The sequence below is a fragment of the Dama dama genome, chromosome 4, assembly GCF_033118175.1.
Source record: "Dama dama isolate Ldn47 chromosome 4, ASM3311817v1, whole genome shotgun sequence".
Lineage (NCBI taxonomy): Eukaryota > Metazoa > Chordata > Mammalia > Artiodactyla > Cervidae > Dama > Dama dama.
The window spans coordinates 18,228,894-18,249,367 of NC_083684.1; the positions used below are offsets into that span (position 1 = coordinate 18,228,894).

Below are 20,474 nucleotides of genomic sequence, written 5' to 3' on the forward strand. Positions count from 1 at the left end.
TTTGCCTTGTTCTGTGGGAGGGTATTTGGTTATTAGTGTATAATTATAAGGTTAAGACAGGCTTTCCAAAGAGGAGAGACCCTGAAATCGCTGTCTTGCTCAAACAGGTCTTGCTGTGCCTTGCAAACGTAAAGAGGGGCAAAAGCCACACTGACATGGGGATAGAGAAATGACTGGCTGGAAAGGAAGGAATTCCTGGGAGCGCCTTCAAGATACGGGAGGCAACTGTTGTTTTCTTTCAGAGGCCTCCACTCACTTGAACTTCTGGATTCCGCCCTATGTGTGGGTGTCATGTGGGCAAGGTACTAATCTCCGGGAACCTCAGTTTGCTGCCCTGTGAAATGGGCCTACAGTCCTGTCACCAGGAGGGTTGTGAGCAGGCACCCGGCCCACAGTAGGTGAGCAGTAAACCTGCCTCCCTCTCTTTCTTCTAGCTCCCATGTCTCCCTACCATGCCTTTTCCATTTTTTTTTTTTTTAAATTCATTAACTTAAAAACTGGAGAAATGACCAGTGAGGACGCAGAAAGCAGCCACTGCAAACGGAGTGTGTGAGCTTGACCCATGTGCCTGGGGAAGCAGGGGAGGACCCAGGTCAGGGCCAGAAGCGGAGCTGGGACCCTGCCTTCTCCTGCGTTTCCTGGACCTGGGGGTGGGCGCTGCCTGAGCCCCTCCTCAGGGCCAGGCGGGAGTCCCCAGCATGCATGACCTGTCACTGCATACAGTGGTCACACAGCCCCATCGCCAGACAGAGGGCCACCCACACTTGGTCATCGTGGTCTCTGCTGCAAGGTTTGAGGTCCCACCAGACAGACAGACAGACAGACAGACGGACAGACGGATAGATAGACAGAGCCAGCAATCCCTCCACGTCGCCCACCCCCCACCCCTCCGCGTGCCCTGCACGGGAACCACACCTGCCTGTCAGGGCCCAGGGCAAGCACAACAGACCCTCCACGGGCCTGGAGGCGCTCTGACTCCCGCTGAGAAACACGAAGGTCACGCCCCGGGGCTCCCCCTCTGCCCTCTCCTCACCAGGGGGAATCTGACAACAGCCTTGTTATTTATGCAGCTTAATACGATCCAGAGGCAGCTGCCCGCGCAGGCCCAGGGAAAGCGGTTCAGCCCCACAGAAACCGGTTTCACTTGCTGCGTGGTGAGCCTGACATCCGGGAGAGAACCAGGAGGAGGGTTCCTGTGGCGGACGGCCCTCCGATGGACGGTGAGGCCCCCCAGGCCGACATGATTCCCTGGGCACAGTCTCTGTGCAGCCTCCCTCCCGGGCGTGCAGTAAACATTCCCTGATTAATTCCCGCCCTCCTGGGAGAGGCATCTGAGCAGGGGCCTCTGTGTTTGCTGGCTTCCAGCACGCCGCAGGCTGGGAGTGTAAGCTCTCACAAACCAGTGGTCTTTCGGGGAGAGAAGCTAAGTTGGGTTTGGGTTTTTTTTTGGAAGGTAAGTTTTTTTTTTTCCCTCCCCAAAGGTTTATCCTCTCCAAGGACTCAAGGACAATCCGTGTGAAAAAATCCTTTGACCCAGTGATGCTCTTTTGGTTTTCTCTGTTTCCTATGTTCTGTGGTTGATGTCTCTATGGAAAGACACAGCTACTGTGTCATGCACCCTCCACTGTCTGGGCCTGTTGTCTCCAGTGGGTCACTTGGTGTCCCCATCACTGGTAAAACAGGGATGGAGCTGGGACTTAGCCCCCCTGGGTGTGGGCTAATTAGAGGTGAGAAGCAGATAACCAGCAGAGCTTCATGTTCCGGTGACTCACGTATTCATCTTCACCCTTGTCCAGAGTTGGAGGCTGTTGGTTGTAGTGAAGGGATTACACAAGATGACGGAATCGCCAGGCCTGGGTTCAAATCCCAGCTCAGCCCCTTGCCCACTGTGTGACCTGGGGCCAGTCACCTAACAGCTCGTGTGCCTTGAAACAGTATGGCGAAAATAATGATAATGCAAAAAGAAAGTCCTACCAAAGTCGCTTTCTGATAAATGCTGTTTTCAGGTATTTTTGTCATAGGTAGATGTCTTTTGTCACGGAACGGCTCTGAAAACTGCTCATCTTGGAAATACACAAGCTGGGGAATTCTGCTGTGGGCGACAGGGGCCAAGCTGTCCCTGTGTACTCAGGGCCCCTCAACCCCCGAGGTTGTCAGAGGGCCCTCTGTGTGTGCACGCGAGGTGTGGATGTTAGGCACACATGTGGTGTGGACGCGGAAGCCTGGCGTCGTGGGCTCAACTCCAGGCCGTGGGTTCTAGCTCCTGTTTCCACCAGCATCCATCCTGCCCTGCATCCTGGAATGAGGTCCGTCCTGTACCAGCAGCTCCGTCAGTATTGATCAGCCACGTGATCCTCGGCTGCCAGGGCTCTGTGGGGCCGCGTATTTTACGAGCTTCCCACAAGCATCTGTTGCTTCCTGCCTGTGCAGAGGCTGGGCTTTCTGCCTTTTGTTCCCTGCACTGTCCTCTGGGAGGGAACAGGCTGGAACGTAGGAAGAGCATAACACATAACTGCGAACGAATGAATGGAAAATGAAACGGGCCTTACAAAGAGGACACAACCCAGGAGGTTTTGTAGAGCGTATTTTGGACAGATCATTTCTATGTTGTGTGTGTGTGTTTTAACTCAGAGAAACCTATGACTCTGAGTGTAATATGCTCAAAGTAATTCTAGAATAGAATGCCATGTATCGCCTGCAGTGTTTTACTTTTTCTAATGATTTTACACCTATGTTGTCCTTCAATCACCTTTGAAATCCCACGTGGTAAGTAGAACAACGGGATGCTGTTTTCCCAGCATCCAGCGTAAGCCCAGAGGACCCTGAATGTTGTCATCAATTGTCTGGAGTGACCGTGACCAGTGTCTGAACACTAGGGGGGGCAACAGTAGTGTTCATGGTTCCCTCTCTTTTTTTGGGGGCGGGGAGGGCGGGGTTCGCCATGTGGCATGTGGGATCTTAATTCTCTGCCCAGGGATCAAACAGAGGGCCCCTGCTTTGGGAGTGTGGAGTCTTACCCACTGGACAGAAAGGGAAGTCCCCGGGTTCTCTCTTTTGATGTCCCATTCCTATCCTGATTTCCTGAAATGACCCCAATAAAGCGGGTCTGTCATCCCTTTCTCCCCCGGTCGGCCTCTGCCTCTCTGTGTCCTGTCCCTCTGCTTGATGGTCCCCTGGGGTCCCCTTCTGTGTCTCTGCCCCCTGGGTCCCTCCCCTTGAGGGGAGCTGGGAGCCCAGTGCCTTGCTCACACCCGCGCGGCCTCCCGCGCCCACGCCTGCCGCCTGTTTCCTGGGAATTTCACGCTGGGCCGAGCAGGGGCCCGGGTCTTCTCTGCTCCTGGCGCTGCTGACTCTGTTTCCTGTTTACTGCTGAGGGAGGCTGGGGATGCGGGCTCCGCGGCCAGCCCTGTCCAGAGTGGGCCAGGGCCACATGCGGGCTTATCAGCCCATCAGCCAGAGAGGCTGGAGGGCTCTGCCATCTGTCAACTGTCTTCCGTCCCCACAAATTCCCTGTCCTGGAATGTCATCTTCCGAGATGGATCAGGCCAGATATGGGAGCCTAGAGAGTTCCTGTAGGGCTCGGCCAGTTATTTCACTTTTATTTTCAAAATTAGGACATAGATACTCTTTTAAAACTCTAATAAATGTTTCTTATTAAAAATTGCAAAAAAAAAATCATCAAAATGTAAAGAAAAAAGTAATAGTCGCCCAAAAACTCATCACCCAGGATAATGGTAATATTGCATTAAACGTTTGTCTATGTAAATGATACCCAGAGAGATCCATGTGTACTATTTTATAAAAGTGGGGTCGCCTTGCACATGCTGCAGCTGACCCGCTTTTCTTTTTAGCTCGACAGCACGGCATGGATGCACTTTCATGTCAGGAAATACAGATCCGCATCAGATACAGATACACAGTTCAGACACACGGAACAGATGCCCAGCTCTACCGTGTCCCACAGGCCCCAGCGCTGGTGTTCAGACTTTCCCCAAGTTTGGCTGATGTGCGTTATAAACCACGCTGCAGTGGACATTTGGTGAGTATTTGCCTAAGTATTTCCTCGGGTCAACTCCTAGAGGTGGGGTAATAAATACAAGGCTTTCACGCTGAAAATATGGATGTGCCTGAGCAAGCCACCCACAAACAAGGAATCATCAGTTTTCCTCCTACAAACCAGGGTCCCAGCTACTCCTGGGTCCCTGTTCCCAGCCCTGCCGCATGCCAGGCACCACCCGCTTCCCTCTGCTAATGCTGTAGATACAAAGGAACAGCTCATGGTTGCTCACTTTTTCCTGTCATTTACGTGCCTGTGAACTGATACAGCGACTCAGTCCTACATCTTCATATTGCGAAGATCTCTGGGCTTCCCTGGTGGCTCAGATGGTAAAGAATCTGTCTGCAATGCGGGAGACCCGCGTTTGATCTTTGGGTTGGGAAGATCCCCTGGAGAAGGGAATGGCTACACACTCTAGTATTCTTGCCTGGAAAATCCCATGGACAGAGAAGACTGGCAGGCTACAGTCTAAGGGGTCGCCAAGAGTCAGACACGACTGAGCAATTAACACTTTAGTGGTCAACGGGCCCACACCACGCCTCCACCACCAACATACACCCCTCCACTCAGCCACCGAATATCTGAATCAGCTCAACGGTTTCTCTTGAAAGACATCCTCCTGCCCCTGTTGCTTGAATACGCCCACAGCTGGAGAGCTCACCACTGAGTGGGGCCACTGCATTCCCAGCCCCGCTCTGCTCACCTTCAAAAGACAGTATGTGTGGAACGGCCGTGCCACGCCAGGAGCTGTGCTCAGCCCTGCAACGAACGGCATCTCGAGCCTCCAACAAGGCTGGAAGCATGGCCCACTACCTCCCCGGTTCGTTCCAGTCCAGGTCACGGAGATACGCAGGAGAAGGGACTTGCTGAGGGTCACAGGGCCACGAAGCATCAGGGCCAGTAGCTGAGCTGTGTTGTCTCTCAAACACATGCAAACCACACCACTTAAAGGCTCATGAAGGAAACGTCAACCCGGCTAGAAATCTAACTTAGAAAATGCTGGCTCAAACTGTAGATCTGTGAAGATTTCTTCCCCTACAGATGCTGTCTTCAGCTACCCAAGGAAACTAGAGCCGCTGGAAGATATCAGTTGCATTTGGGCTTTGTGTGGGGAGCCCTGCTGGCCGCCTAGGCCACAGATAATCAGGAGGGCGGCCCGGCCTCAAAGATACCCTGTGACTCACATGTCACATGAGGAAAAAAAGCCTGAAGTATGACCTCACTGATGCAGACCCCAAATTATTCCAAAGCACTCACCTCTATTTTTTTTTCCCCCACTGAGAGTTGTTTTTAGAGATTTTTCTACCTGTAGAAATTCCCTTAAGCAAAACACCCACACAAGATGCAATGATCTCATTTGTCCACTCATCGGGCCCCACATTTCTGACTACCTGACACCGGTTTCCCAGCTACCTAGGCCTTATATTATTCTTCAAAACCTCATTCTTTGTAGCATCAGTCAGTCACACATTAGTATGAATCAGTCCAACAAACTAAGTAGGTACACCTTACCAGGAGTAATTATGCTCAGGGTGCATGTTCATCCCTGAGATGGATGTCTGAGAACTGGACAGCAGGGAAATCACATTTAGCTGCAGAGGACACTGCTCAGCTTCACTGAAATTAATCCTTAAATTTCATCTCGGCAGCTTTCTGCTTGCTTGGGCACCTGTCTGTCTTCAGGACATAAAAATAGAGGCTCCGTGATGGGCTGCTTCTAATCAGAGGAAGTTTAGGCCATCAAAATAAAATCTTTCATCTTGTTTCAAACCAAAGCAAACAACACTCAACAACAACAAAAAAAGTAAAAAGTAAATTAAACAGCAGTACACACCGTGATCCCTTTCAACGTAAAGATGCCACTCTGAGTCTAAATCTTTCCGTGTAAAACCACTAGCTGGGAACCACCACGGCTTGCAAACTAAATTTAAAAGCTTGCATCCCAAGACCCTTGAGCAAAGGTTACTCGAGGTCTATTCCGGGTTCAGGCAGGGGGAGAAAAAAAAAAAAGAAGCTTTATTTGGCAAGGAAGTGCCTTGAGAGAGGCGCTCGCTGAGCAGGGGCACGGAGGAAAGCTGTGACTCAGTGCGTTTTTCTTCTGGCATTTACAGCCCTGAAAAATGATTGCAGCTTCCTCCGGCCGCTGGAGCCAGAGTCTGAAGAGGTGACCTTTACGGAGAGTCTGTTTACTCCATCCTCAGCACAGGACCCTTGCGTGAGCTCCGGGAGGCTGCGCTGCGCCTTGGCGCTGACCCCGGGGGCTGCATCCAGACTGCCGGCTTGGGAAAAACCGTGGGCGAGAGGGAGCAGGGCTGGCGAGGGGCTACTCTGCGGGTGAGGGTGGGGGTCAGGGTCAGCCCCTTCCCACTGGGCGCTGGGGGCTCGCCTCTGGCCAGGAACCTCCAACACAAAGCGAGTCTGTAGCAACCACCCTCTCACACTCCGTACCTTCTGGGAACTCACTCCCCCAAGGCCGGCGGCAACCTCTCTGTCTTTTTAGACAAAACTAGAAGTGATCAGCCTGGATGGGGATCCTCCTATTTCACCTGCAGGCCACACCACAAACTGGATTGGAGTCTTGATCCCCTGGACCACAGAGGGGGGACTGGCAAGAAGGTTAACCTGGACGGTACTCAGAACCCCCCAAAGTGGAATCACCCATGAGTTTTATAGCAGACGGGGAGACAAGAATCTGATTCCTCCACTGAGCCGCTTAAATGTGAAAAATGAAGAAGCATATGTAACAGGATCTGCCGGTTTTGAAAAGTATAATTAAAACTTGCAAGTTGGATTTATATTTTTTAAGGATTGTTTTGAAACCTTCCTACTGACAACACGATTGCTGGTGCTGACTTTCTCTTTGTACTCTGATTCAACTATCTTTCCTTTTAAAGAAACGTGTTCTGTTATAATCCTTTGGTTTCTGTTATAAATATAAAGCTCTTTCTTGCGAGAAAACTCTGAAGAATTTAAAATGGAAAATTAAAGTGATGTGACATTTCACCATGCAGTAGTAACCACTATTAACATGGTGGTAAATTTCTTTTTGATCTGTTTTTTTCAAGTGAGTGTGCATGTGTGTGTTTGTGTGTTATATGATGCATCCTTTACAAAGCCCGTGTCAGGAGTTTTATATTGTGCTTTTCTCACTTGTCAATACCTCATAAGCACTTAACCAAGTCATTAGAGGTTGTTTATAAACATCATTTTAATGGTTGCCTAATATGCCATCTTATGGATGTGACATAATTTATTTTATGATTGATTCCTCTGTGGGAGAAAAAAAAATTTTTAAAGTGTGCGAACTTCCTTTACCGGTGGAAAAAAATAGAATAGCTGCTCTGGAATGGTTATTTGTGATTTCCTGAAATTAGGTCAAAAATATTAGACATTTTTTGTTAACCCAAGTGCCTACTTCCTGGTGGATTCCAAATATTGACCCAATAGTGACCAGAGGAAGGGGAGTGGCCAGACCGTTTCCTTGTGAGATATGAGGCAGGGTCCTGAGCTAAGTCAGGGCTCAGCTTGCTGTGGGTGGGAGGTGAGGGGCGCCCCATCAGGGGGTACTGGGGGGCTGTCCTCGGGGTCTGGGAGTCTCAAGCTGCACTGAGAATAAGAGAATAGAAAGCGCGGAGCTTGAGTCAGAGGAGGTGTTCCCAGAGTCCGTGCAAAGTTCAGGCGGTCCCAACTCTTGACCCTTTACTGAACCCCTAAGGAATTCTCGGGTGCAGGGTTAATTCATAGGGTCCTCAGTGATTAAACTTCAAAATTATCCTTGAATCTCTTCCACCCATAATTCTGGGAAGATCATAAAATATTTTTTTTTTTTTTTTGGAGCACTCACTGTTGACATTCAAGAGGGGAAACATTTGTTTTTGCTGAAGCTGAAAAACTATAAAAATCTCTCTGAAACTTACTACATTGGGTGCATTACAGAGAAAAGAGTGATCCCCCAAAAGTGAAACTTTTAGATGATTTTATGAGTAGTATAAATCTGCAATGTCTATTTAGCAAACTTAGAAAAGTTACAAAATGATCATTTTGGTCCCTGGAGAACTAAAATAATCACACTTGTTTCTTCTACAGGGAGTACATATGTGAAGGAATTAGGAATGACTGGGTGCCCAACTCAGAGATTCACACATGGTCTTGGCTAGTAATTTGATTCCTTTATGGTATAAGGACCCACTGCAACATCAGGCTCCATGCATGCCCTTGGAAAATTCATCAAACTCCTGAAGGCCTCAGTTTCCTCATCTGTAAAATGGGGCGCCTGCTTCATCAGAAAGGAAGTAAAGCACAGACACTCCTTGGCACAGGCCGGCACGTGGGCACACCCAGTACTTTACTTCTGATGGGGCGTTTTGTTAGTTCTCGTGGAAAATCCTGAGATGCAGACAGAACGTTAGGATAAAGATTGGTGGCCAGAAGCTTCAAGAAGAATGGATGTGATGAAAATGCCTTGACTTTGATGACTAAAATTCTCGGAATCGTTTATGTTACAATTTCATATTCTAAATTCAATCAATTGATCAGAAAGGGGGGAAAAACCACTATGTACCCACAGATCTGAGACAGCCAACACACTGTGGGGATTTAAATGATCTGAGGGACTCCTCTGGTGGTCCAGTGGCCAAGACTCCACACTCGCCCAATGCAGGGGGCCTGGGTTCAATCCCTGGTCAGGGAGCTAGATCTCACATGCTGCAATTAAGAGTCCACATGCCACAACTAAAGATCCCGCGTCCTGCGATGAAGATTGAAAGTCCCGAGTGCCGCCACTGAGACCCGGTGTGGGCAAAATAAATAAAAATAAATATTAAAAAAGTAAAATACATGATCTGGAAGGAAGCTTCTCAAGTAAGTTCTGCTTTATAGTTTCACCAGCAATGCACGAGGGTTCTGATTTCTGAGATTGCATTTGACCAAACACTCAGCATAATACAATATGTGTGTGTGTTAGTCACTCAGCCATGTCTGACCCTTTGTGACCCCATGGACTGTAGCTCACCAGGCTCCTCTGTCCATGGGATTCTCCAGGCAAGAATACTGGAGTGGGTTTCCATGTCCTCCTCTGGGGGATCTTCCTAATGCTGGAATTGAACCCCAATCTCCTGAATTGGCACATGGATTCTTTACTGTCTGAGCCACCAGGAAGCCCATACTTCTTATTGATTCATCAATAATGATAATACACCTCACACCGACATGGTGATTATAAGTGTTGCAGAGTTGTTCAGGTCTCACATAGAGCTCAACGAACCCTCACAACAACCCTGACACGTGACTCTGCAGAGGAACAGATGGATGCAGGAGGGGCTCTCTGCCCGTCTCAGACGACCAGGCTCCTGGGCAGAGGCCCAACCCCAGCAGCTCAGCCTCAGAATCCATCCCCTCCACTGGGCTGTGGTATATCACGGTCTTCCAGATGGAATCACACACAACCAAAAAACAACCCGGGGACCTCCCTGCGGTCGAGGGGCTAGGGCTCTGTGCTCCCAATGCCGGGGCCCTGGGTTCCATCCCTGGTCAGGGAGCTGGACCCCACAGGCTACAACTAGAGATCCTGCATGCCACAACTAAGACCCAGCACAACCACATAAAGATTTTTTTTTTTAGTCTATAAGCTAAAGTTTATAAAATTGAAAAGAGGCAGCTCCTCCCCTAAAATGAATAAACCAGAAGGTTCTCTGGAGACAAAGGAAATGGCAACCCACTCCAGTATTCTTGCCTGGAGAATCTCATGGACAGAGGAGCCTGGAGGGCTACAGTCCATAGTGTTGCAGAGTCGGATACGACTGAAACGACTGAAGCAGAAGGAACTCAGGCAAAGTGACGGTGGTGAGCAGCCAGATAAACTGTGATGAATTTGTAGGATTCAAGCTGCCTTTGGGGGAAGACGTCCTTTAAAGCAGATAATCCTTGAGCACAGACAGAACGTGCACGGGGGTGTGCCTCTCCTCCATTTACCGGATTCTCCGGGAGCATACAGAGGCGTGGAGCACTGTCTGGGGCTGAACCCTCGCACCCCAATGTCAGGCTTGCAAGTCAGACCTGGTCCTTCCTTTTCGGACCTGTGCAGCGAGCCCCCAACTCGAGCCCATCTCCTGCCCTCCAGGCCTAGCCTGACAGTGGTCTCCATCAGCTGAGATGCAGTGGTGACTGTGGTCATCCGGGAAGAGGGGGATGGAGCGGAAGAGCATCAGCGATTTCCCAGTGGACACAACCTGCTAGCTGGGTGAGCCGGGCAAGGCACATACCGAGTGGACTGGGTGATGCCTGCTCTGGCCACGCCGGGGGCTCAGGGTGACTGACAGCTGGGCCAAACCTCCACAGGGCTTGGTGTCCTCCCGTGCACCCTGTGCTGGGGCCAGTGCATGACGTCTGTCCAGATGGAAACTGCATTTAAAAGGGCAGCTGTGTGGCCAGGGCCTCAGCCTCCTCCTCGGCAAATGGGTGTGCGAGGGCCCCTACCCCTGGGGTTTTGGGTGGACGCCGGGAGATGGTGCATGCAGACCACCCCCGTGCCTGGCCCACGGCCAGTGTGGGGTCAGGGTCAGCCTGCAGTGTGATCGCCTGGTGTTTGAATGCCGGGCCCGACTCACAGGATGCCAGGCCAGCTCAGGACTGTCTGCTACCCCTCGTGTGCATGAGGACAGGGCGGTGCTAATGAAGTTGAGCTTGGGTATCACCGCTGAAGTAACTGGAGGTAAATGTGTGGGGACTTGACCTGCGGTAATCAAAGAGAGAGTGCATTTGCAAACTAGCAGGTTAGAGTTAACATAAACTTTGGAAACCATGAGGAAATTAAGGATATCACTTTAAATTACATATCTTAAGTAGACATGTTCTTTAAATGTGATAAGACAGCTATGGTACATTAAGTCAATGCTGATCAGTAATTAAAAGCGGATTTCTTCAGGCTCTGCTGCCCAGGAGGAGAGATCAATGTCTTCGCACGGGAGCTGATAGCCCTCGGAAGTATGGTTTCAATAACCCTCGGGCCCCATTGGCCCTCTGCTTGGCAATAATAATGATTTGTTCTTGTAATGAAATAATATTCACTGACTGCAATTGCGGTGCGATGCAGGGCATGCGTCCATGGGTGTCGTTATCCTGGGCATGACCCGGCATGGGTATGATTTCACGGAATTCTAGAACATCAGAGCCAGATGTCCCACCCCATTGTTTCACAGATTGCACTAAGGGTTTGCGGAGCTGTTCACACACCTGGGAGCCCCTTGCTGGTGGCTTCGGTGGTGGGGGTTCCAAGGGCAGCTGAGCAGAGGTTACCCTCTCTCTCCTCCTCCTCCCCTTCCTCCTTCTGAGCATCCCAGCTCCTTCCTGTTGAAGGTTCCACATCTGTCCCCAGCATCTGTTTTCTGGCTGCACCAGCCTCCCAAGCCTTCTCAGGACATGGGGTCCCGGTTCTAATCTGACATTCCCATGTGGCTGAACCCCTGGAAGCTTTAGGAAAAGGTGGCAGTGTGGCCAGGCCTCAGGACAACTGCCTGCAACCGTGTCCCTGGTTTTCCCATTGCTGTTGTTCAGTCACTAAGTTGTGTCTGACTACTTTTGACCCCATGAACTGCAGAACGCCGGGTTTCCCTGCATTTCACCACTTTCGGAGTTTTCTCAAACTCATGTCCACTTTTCCTTCATCTATTTGCCATGAAGTGATGGGACCGGATGCCATGATATTTGTTTTTTGAATATTGAGTTTTAAGACAGCTTTTCCAGTCTCCTCATTCACCTTCATCAAGAGGCTCTTTAATCCCTCTTCACTTTCTGCTATTAAAGTGGCATTATCTGCATATCTGAGGTTGTTGATATTTCTCCCCCCAGTCTTGATTCCAGCTTGTGAGTCTCCCAGTGGATGCTCCATAAACACTTGCTGAGCACATGGACAAAGGCATATGTGAGCAAGCAAATGACCTTTTGAGTGGCAGTCAGGCCTGACTGCCCAGTATACTCTCCTGGGGAGCTACTTTTAAAATACTTTCCTTTTAAAAATCTCCCCACTGGACTTCCTTGGGGTCTAGTGGTTAAGAATCCGCCTGCCAATGCAGAGAATGCAGGTTCAATCCCTGATCCAGGAAGAGTCCACATGCTATGGAGCAGCAAGAGAAGCCTGTGCGCTGCAACCTGAGAGGAGCCCGCGCTCGCCACAGCTAGAGAAAGCCTACACGCAGCCAGAAGACCCAGCGAATCTCCCACGTGTTCCATGTGCAGCCCAGGGGGAAAGCCTACGATGGGGAAGTCAGGCTCTAAGAAGCGTGTCATGGAGATGGACAGCCTGGCATTGCGGGGCGTACGAGTGGGTGGAACCTTCCAGAAGGGCGGTTCAGCAGTATGTTCATTTGCGAGTGTGCGTTTCCAGGCATAGGCCCTCGGGACCTAATTAAGGAGGGGGCCACGGCTTGGGCTGCAGAGACGGCCACTGAAGCCTTCTGTCCTGGCCAAAAAAAAAGCTGCCTGACGCCTAAAAGTCCATCCATCTAGAAGGTGGTATCCAACACGCTACTCTCAGTCTCTGGAACATTCCGTGTCATTAAATGTAATTTGAGGAAGAGTCTTGGCCAACGTTAAAAGTCTGCAACACACTGCAAGATGTTTAAGAAACAGGTTGAAGGAGACGTAATTGATGGTAGAGTCCAGTGTTTGGAAGGACAAGTGTGCAGGGAATGCCCTCTAGAAGGAGGAAAGCTCACGAATCCAGGAGTGCTGGAGACGTAGGGTCAGTGTGCTGGAGACATGTGGTTATGCTACATTCCAGTTGTCTGATTACATTTACGGGAGGAATCCACTCAGAGGCCCAGCACGGCTACTATGATGAGCATCCCATTCAGAAGGAGGAAACCGAGGCAGAGGGCGTTGCGGGGACCTGGACCCAAGTAGTTAAGCCCAGATCCGTGCCTCCCCGGCCCCAGACTGGCGATGAGGTGGTGCCAGCACTGGTCGTGTCTGGGGCTTGGCACCCTAGAGGCCCCCCTCCCTCTCCTTCTGCGTGCGTGGGTTCTCATTTGTCCCCCAGGGAACACGCATCAGCTCAATAATAAGTAAGGCCTCAGTTCAGCTATCCGAACCCTAATGCCTCTGGAGACACTGTCCACACTGCCATCTACGCGGGTGAAGATTACCCTGGGGGTTGCCTCCCTCCCCCTTGGTTTTGTCCATGTGAACCCCCTGGGCTCAGGAAGGGGCGCCGCCCCTCAGCCCCTCCTTATCTGGGCTGTTGAAACTGCACCTGGATTGTGTGTACAGCTCTTGGCTGCACGGCCTGGAGATGTCAACAAATTGGAGGTTGTTTAGAGAATTGCAACAGGATGATTAAGGAACGAGCTGAACGGATTTGTCAGGAAGGCTTTACGAGAGCTAAACACGGATGGTTTGGAGTAATGACAACTGTCCACAAGCGTGAGTGGGGTTGAAGCGCTGGGGCGGGAGTGAGGAGGGGCGCGCAGCGCTCCAGTGGAGCGGATCCATCTGAGGGTGGCGGGAACAGGAGCCTGTGTGGCTGAGTGGCCTGGGGCGTGTGCTCAGGGTGGGCTGGCCCCGGGGCTGTGGAAAGGGCCGCTCCCAGTGGGCTTCACTGGACATCTGGGGCATCTTGGGGGCATTGCTGGGCCTCACTGAACATCACTGGCCTTCATGTCACAGTCAGGGTACATCGTGGCGGCATACCCTGTGTACATCTGCCAGGGAGGAAGGGACTCTGTGGTCCAGTGCCGGGCTGCTGATGCTCAGTGTGAAATGGACAGGAGCAGGTTCTGGAAAGAGGTGACTGCAGACAGGGGGGTGGGAACCGTGGCCCTGGGTGGACACTGCCCCCAGGTCTCCTGCACTATGGGTTTAGGGGCCATGGTGAAATTCGGGAGACTTTCAGTGCAATTTCCCCTGTTGGTCTCCAAGCTCTCTCTCACTCTCCACCAGGCTCTCCCTGAAGTCCCCCGAATGTCCTGGGTAAAAGAAACAGGTAAAGCTTGATGCCCCGGGCCCTGGAGGTAGACGTCCTGGATGAGTCCTTCTCAGGAAGGCCCTGGTCTGTCCTCTTCATCCCCCAACATGGGGCCTGGCCGGCGGGAGGTGCCCGCAGTCACTCAAACAAATGACGGCCATGACAAGGCCCCTCTCTGCCCAGGCTGTCCTGGTATCAGGGTCATTTCACCGTTTTCGGAGTCATTTCTATGATCGAACATTTATTTATTTAACCTGCTGTCCATCAGTTCATGGCAAATAGATGGGGAAACAGTGGAAGCAGTGACTGACTTTATTTTTCTGGGATCCAAAATCACCGCAGATGGTGATTGTAGCCGTGAAATTAAAAGATGCTTACTCCTTGGAAGGAAAGTTATGACCAATCTAGACAGCATATTAAAAAGCAGAGACATTACTTTGCCAACAAAGATCCGTCCAGTCAAGGCTATGGTTTTTCCAGTGGTCATGTATGGATGTGAGAGTTGGACTATAAAGAAAGTTGAGCGCCGAAGAATTGATGCTTTTGAACTGTGGTGTTGGAGAAGACTCTTGAGAGTCCCTTGGACTGCAAAGAGATCCAACCAGTCCATCCTAAAGGAGATCAGTCCTGGGTGTTCACTGGAGGGCCTGATGCTGAAGCTGAAACTCCAATACTTTGGCCACCTGATGCGAAGAGCTGACTCATTGGAAAAGACTCTGATGCTGGGAAAGATTGAAGGCGGGAGAAGAGGATGACAGAGGATGAGATGGTTGGATGGCATCACCGACTCAATGGATATGGGTTTGGGTGGACTCCAGAAGTTGGTGATGGACAGGGAGACCTGGCATGCTGCAATTCATGGGGTCATAAAGAGTCGGAAACGACTGAGCGACTGAACTAAACTGATTCTATAGAACCTATAGAAGCTCCCCCATCTTTCCTTTTTGCTTTCTTGTTGTAACTCTTAAAGATAGAATAATTCCCAGTTGGTAAATGCCACTCTGTTTGTTTTCTCGTGACATTATTTTCTAAATTGTAAGAAGAAAGGCAGGGGAAGCAGAGCCTATCCTTCTCAGGTAATTTGGAACTGATTGATCAGTCCATGGCTTTGATGGACTTTGATGGACTTTGCTTTTAAGCATATTTAAGTTTAAAAAAAAATCTTACTTGGTTCACCAAATAATTTAACACATCCTTTAAAACAAAGCAGAATTATTGAACAATTCAAACAGAATAAAATCCAGTAAAAGAGAACAGAGGAACAGGGGAGTTTCCTGGTAGTCCAGTGGCTAAGACTCTGTGCTCCCAAAGCAGGAGACTGGGTCGGTGAACTAGAGCCCATATGCTGCAACTAAGAGTTCATGACTAAGACCTGGAGTATCCAAATAAATAAAAACAAATATTAAAAAAAAAAGAAGAGGAGCAGATGATCCTGGGCCCCCCAAGTATCACCACTAATTATTAAACAAAATTCATCATGCATATGCTAGGTGCTGGGTGGAGGAAGCATTGATACACACTCCTCTGGATTATGAGCAAGAAGTTTACTATCTAGAGCAGGAAGCAGCATGTGTGCAAATGGCAGGTGCTGGGCAGTATTACTCACTGAATGCAAGGCGAGAACAGAGGAGAGAATGCACGACTGCAGAAATGGAATTTAGCTTGGGCTTCCTGGTGGCCAAAGGAAAAGGTGAAATGGATTGAGTGAGGTGATTCTCATTGCTCAAAGAAAAAGACTGATTTTTAAAATGACATTGACTTAATTGGGTCACTGAATTAATCCTGCTGTCTGTTTGAGAAAGAATCAGAAAAAAAAAAATTAAATAAAAAAGAAAAAAAAAGAGAAAGAATCAGGTTTTCACAACGACTTTGAGAGTTATCCGTGGTAAATTAGTAAGCGACAGAGCAAGCTGGAAGACACTGTGTATACAGTGTTCCCCTTTTTGTAAGGAAAGTACAAAGCTAAAAGCTTTGAACAAATGTTGGAAAATTCTGGACGTTATTCCCCTGTCTGCCCACAGTGGTCCTCCCTGCAGGATGGCGAACCCTGAGACAGAACCAGGTCCTCTTTGTTTGTATTCATCTGTATTGGCTGGATTTGTTCAAATGAGCATCTCTTCTTCCCCTAGTTAAACCAAGGAGTTGAAGTACTTGAATATATATATACATCTATATAGAAGGAATAAGGGGTGTTACCCTGGTGGCTCAGTGGTAAAGAATTTGCCTGCCAAGCAGGAGATTCAGGTTCCATCCCGGGGTTGGGAAGATCTCCTGGAGAAGGAAATGGCAACCCACTCCAGTATTCTTGTCTGGAAAATCCCATGGAGAGGAGCCTGGTGGGCTATAGTCCATGGGGTTGCAGAGTTGGCTGCGACTTAGTAACTAAACAACAACAATAGAAGGAAGAAAGCTTCCCCCAGGAGATTTCTCAGAGTGAGGCTGGGTGAGGCATCGGTGAGCTATCCCGAGAGAAGCTTCAGGCCCCTCTGCAGCCAAGGGCATGTCAGGCCTGACAAAGGCGGCTCCACCTCCTCTGCAGCCTTCAGGGAAGCCAGCCCTGCACAGCACAGGCGGGTCCTGTGAGTCGCTTCTACACTCTTGCTGTTGTTTTTAATTAAAAGGTAGAAACAGACAGACGAGTGGAAGAGAGAATGAGGGGCCACTGCCCACCTCCTCGGGGTCCTTGACAGGTCCGGTTAGTCCCCTTCTCCGTCCCCGAGGCCTGAGGCACCAATTGCAGTCATGCAAGGCAGAGGGCTTTACGTTAATGGCAATTAAGGAGGGTTTCCTGTGATAAATGCCTCAATCTTCACTGAAATCTTATGTTCTCAGCTTTATGGCCGGCTCAGGCTAGAGCTTTGCAGACTGAATCAAGTCAGAGGTCACTCTGTCACTTTTTACAGCTCTGGCCAGATGTGAGGGTCCTTCACTATCAGATGCGCCCATGGTTCCAGCGAGACGGAGCCACTGGGCCCATCTGCTGACCTCATGCCCAGAGATGGCCCATCCTGGGCCGCTGCCCAGCACTGGTGGGGCCATTGACAGATTACTTCCTGGGCTGCCATCTCCTTGTCAATAAACGGGACCAGGGAAGTTTGCTGGTGGTCCAGTGGTTAGGAATCTGTGCCTCCACTGCAGGGGAGTGACCGAAATGGTGTAGTCAAAAAATAAATAAATAAAATAAATAGGATGATAAGTTCTGCTGGGGGTGGGGTGGCTGTGGTGTGAGATGGCACGTTACATGATTAGGCAAAAAAAAAAATATCAAAATGAGTAATAAAAAAATAGTTAAGAGCTTGGACACTGGCATCACGTAAATCTGGACTTAAACCCAAGTCCCACCACTCTTGACAGCCTTCATGTATTCATTCAACTCACTGTGAGACTCAGTTTCCCCATCTGTTAAATGGGCATAGACGTTAACACACTGACCTCAAAGCACACAGCAGGCCATCAGGCAGTGATCTGTGAGTGCCCTGTTTAAAATTGCAGTTACCCAACAGCAAGGACCAACACAGTATAGAACAGGGAACAACATTCAATTACTTGAAATAACATACAGTGGACAAGAATCTGAAAAAGAACGTATATATCACTGAATCACTTTCTGCACACCTGAAACCAACACTGGAAATCAACCATACTCCAATATAAAAATGAAATGAAAACCAGTGCAATTACCCATCTCCCTTCCCTCTATTTACTTCTCTCTTCTCCAAAACACCTATTGCCATCCTGCTTTTGATTTATTTTGTTGTCTTCTCTCCATTCTCTCCTCCTTCCCTCATGAAAGCTCCACGGGGGCAGAGATTTCTGTGCCTTTCATCCTCTGCTGTCTCCCCAGCACCTAGCACAGAGTCTGGCACACAGTAGGTGCTCAATACATGTTTGCCAAACACACAAAATATTAGCTAGTTATGCATGCATTCTCAGTCACTCAGTCGTGTCCAACTCTTTGTGACCCCCTGGACTATAGCCTGACCATCAGACTCCTCTGTCCATGTGATTCTCCAGGCAAGAATACTGGAATAGATTGCCATATCCTACTCCAGGGGATCTTCCCAACCCAGAGACCGAACCCATATCTCTTGAATCTCCTGCATTGGCAGGCAGATTCTTAACCACTGCACCACCTGGGAAGCCCCTATTAGCTAGTAAATGCCACTGCATCTATCATTTATTATTAGATAACTGTGAACCTGATCTGTAGAGTTAAATTTACACCTTTAATGTACTTTGGTAGAGAACCTGCCTGCCAATGCAGGAGATGCAAGAGATGCAGGTTCGATCCTTGGGTGGGAAAGATCCTCTGGAGGAGGGCGTGACAACCCACTCCAGTATTCTTACCTGGAGAATCCCATGGACAGAGGAGCCCGGTGGCCAGGCTACAGTCAAACCCATGGGGTCACAGAGAGTCAGACACCACTGAAGCAACTTAACATGCAGCAGGCAAAATGTACGCTATTTTTTGAAGTGCTTTATTTTAACGTCTTCTTTCAAAGTTTTAAACTTCAGGCATGTACTTCTGATATAGAGTAGGGAAAGAGAGGAGGTGGTGAGGAAAGTTACGGGAATTTGGTTGCTCTATTTTTTTTTTTTTTTTTAAACGCTACACTCTCCGTGTTTGGGGCAAGTTCAAATCCTCCTCCCACCCAGACAGCTCTGTCTGACTCAGACTTACTCCTGGCTCTGTGTACCTTCCACCGTCATCACAGCCCTCAGGCCGAGTTATTCTCTGGGCTTCTAAGGCAGACTTCAGGATGGGGAGGGGAGCCTCCTTTGTCTCAGGAAACCCTGCCCCACGGGGTCCGCTACTGAGGCGCTGCCTAGTCAGGCTGGAGACCTGAGCAGAGCCTCTGTGACCCGAGGCAGCTGGCCTGGCCTGGACCTTTCCTCCGGCGAGGACTGGAGTTTGGCTCTTTGAGGACCATCTCTGTCTGCCCCAGGGTGGAAACCAGAAAGCCAATCACGCCAGGGAGGGAGGGGATGAGAGCTGCCAAAAACCAGCCCAGCATCTTTAAAGTGGGAAGACAGAGGCAGCCAAGGTGGCCTTTGGATTGGGTTGGATTCTGGAAAAGACTCTGATTAGCCTGACCCATCCCTGCCCTCCCATTTCCAATGTTCCTTTCACATAGAGTAAAGAAATCAAGGGAAGGGCCGGTCGTTTAAATCTGGAATGTTTGGGACAACCCCAGACAGCCAAACATCTGTCGAATCTGGTCTCAGGCAGGCATCTGGTACGACTTTCTTGCTTATCTGAACGATTCCCACTGCAACACCATCTCGTCTGTGGTTTCACTGTTCGTTATAAAATCATGTTTTACTTTTAAAATGCAATAATGGTGGAACCAACCTAATTAGGCAGCGAAACCAAAATCTCACAGAGAAGAGAGTTTTCCTTTTTACCCACTACAAGAGACTTGAAATCAGATTATTACTGAATCTGATTTGCGATAGGTTAAAAGTGAGGTACTAGCTTAAAGGTTTTAATTGGTTTCAGTGACATTGCCCGGAAACACGCAGCTCCTAAGGAAGAAGTAAGAGTAGAGAAGAAAACAGTTCTGATTCATTGGAATGAAAGATCAGGAATCTACATGTAGCTTCTTGGCTTAACGCTCAACGCACACATCTTCTGGTCTAAATTTCCTCATCCTTAAAATGGGGACAGAAATATCCGATTATTCCCTCAAGATTCCCAAGGCCTGGGTAACATGCAGGAACCGAAAGCAGTACGTGAGGCCTGATGATTATTCATGTTGGTAAACTCACTCTGCAGGGACTTCCCTGGTGGTCTAGTGGGTAAGAATCTGCCTGCCAGTGGAGGAGACACAGGTTCAATCCTTGGTCCGGGAAGATTTCATGTGCCAGGGAGCAACTAAGCCCATGCTCCACCACAAGAGAAGCCACTGCAATGAGAAGCCTACACTCCACAATAGAAAGTAGCCCCTGCTCTCCTCATCTAGGGAAAGAACTTGTGCATAGCAAGACCCAGCACAGTCAAAAGTTAAAAAAACCAAAAAACAAAAAACTCATCCTGCAAAGTCAGATCTCTTAATTTGTGAGAAGTGATACCAGCAAGCCCTGCCATGTCCAAGGTGGGAGGATCCTTTTCCATCTCTAGTTTAAAAATGGCTCGGTCACCCAGCCCCGGCTGATTCCACATCCTCTGCGAAGTGGCTCTTTCCCCAGGGTCATCGTGTTCTCTAAGGGCTCCATTGTAATTTCCTGAGGATTCTGCCCAAACACTCACACTGCGCTGGGGCTACCAGCTGGCCCGGCTGGCTCTGGCCACTTGAGAACAGGACCTGCCCTGCTCAGCAGCAGACAGGTGAGCGGCCCTAGGTAGTAGCTCCCCTTACCTGATGCTCCTCACTAGGCTGGAGCTCAGGAAACTGCCATTTTCATAGGTCAAAAGCAGCTGGGTATTCTGACTTCCTTGGCGGTGCAGTGGTAAAGAAC

General features: G+C 49.5%; 1 protein-coding gene across 1 annotated transcript in view; it reads right to left on the reverse strand.

Annotated features, from left to right (window-relative positions):
* The window catches only part of LOC133052538 (uncharacterized), a 248,051-nt gene extending 246,885 nt beyond the window's left edge, over positions 1-1,166 (reverse strand). The window contains exon 1 of the mRNA XM_061137495.1: positions 1,034-1,166. The gene's annotated coding sequence lies outside the window, so the exon portion shown is untranslated. The remainder of the gene's footprint in view (positions 1-1,033) is intronic.
* Positions 1,167-20,474: the final 19,308 nt, after the last annotated feature.